Genomic DNA, 1522 nt, shown 5'->3' with positions numbered 1-1522 from the left:
CATCAAGAAAGGGCTTTCCCTCCTCCAGCGTAGCCTGCAGCATTTCGTTCATAATTGAGATAGTTTCGGGTTTACAATGTAAGCGACAAAAGTGTATCCAGGAAGGGCCGACATATATTTTAACTATTACAATAAAAATCCAACACACCTACTTTTAGCGAATTATCTGCATTTCTTTTTATTTCCGCATTTCTTAATAAAGTCCGCTATATTAAATCGATTAGAAAGTACAAACAATTCGAGTTTACTTATTGGACAAATTTTACTAGTTTTACAGTGCACTGGTGCAAATAATAATTCTTTTTACTTTTGCAGAAAAATCCCTCATTTTAATCCTTAGCTTTAGCATCATTGTTATTCCATTCCCCAAAGATGGCTCTTTCGAAACAAATTTTCCTATGGCTATCGTAGATTCAAATAAATAAAAATAATAATTTTCAACTGGTGAGTGTACATCTGGTACAATACAGAAAATAACTAATGATGTGTCATTAGTTTAGATGAATTAATTGAAGGCGGTTAAAGTGGTATAATGATAAAAATAGCTTATCGTAGTATTTGTCACGATAAATTTGCCATTTGAGCTGATTCATTGGTAAGTAGTATAGAATTCAATAATCTTTAATTTTTCCTACCCTTCTTCTATTTTACATGTCGAAAGTCAATAATTGCAAGCCAGGACTGCTCGGCGGTTGCAGTAGAAAATAATAAAACAATAAGTAATAAGTAAGAAGACCGTAGCAAAATCAACGAAACTTGATCGTCGTCGTAGAAAATATCATCCTTTTTTGATCAGCTTTTTTTCAGTATTTCACTATCTTGTCAGTATATTGTTTTATGATTTAAATTATTGTTATGTCGACTTTATACACGTATAATTGAACGCCTCATATGCTAATAACTGCTGTACTTTAGGAATCTTAAGTACTGTTCGAAGCATCGTTCGATTCGGTTCTTCGACCCAACATCCAATTGTTACGATTTGAAACTTCAGGCTGATTCTACTTATGTGTTAAAACAAGTAAATGTTTATCATTGCATAATTTAAATAAACTAGGCATGTTTTTGGGAAACAAAAATTTAATGGCCTTATGCAGGCCACTTCACTTGTTTTATTTTATGTTGCACTCTTCATTCTTCATTCGTTCTTCGAGTGAAATTTCATCTCTTCAGGTATTTGCAGTTATTTTCTCTTCGGAAATTCGGAATTATGTCTACTGTTTAAACATGTCTCACTTAAGCCCTGATAAGTATAATTTCATTTATAGATATAGAGTAAATTTTATGATTCCATTGACTCATTGAAATTTCCATTAATCAATTTCTACTATCTACAATTTCTCAATAGCAATAATGTGTATCACTCAAATAAGAAGATGTTTGACATAATTTAAAATTCTCGAACTCGTTTAAACAGTATTCTTTGTAGTCTTCCTATACTTAAATTGGATGTAATCCAGTTAATCTCCTAAAGCGGTACATAACAAGTTACACATATTTGCAATGTGACATTCACTTATAA

Source organism: Anopheles cruzii, chromosome 3 (genome assembly GCF_943734635.1).
Source record: "Anopheles cruzii chromosome 3, idAnoCruzAS_RS32_06, whole genome shotgun sequence".
Classification (NCBI taxonomy): Eukaryota; Metazoa; Arthropoda; class Insecta; order Diptera; family Culicidae; genus Anopheles; species Anopheles cruzii.
Note: the sequence above shows the minus strand (reverse complement) of the source record.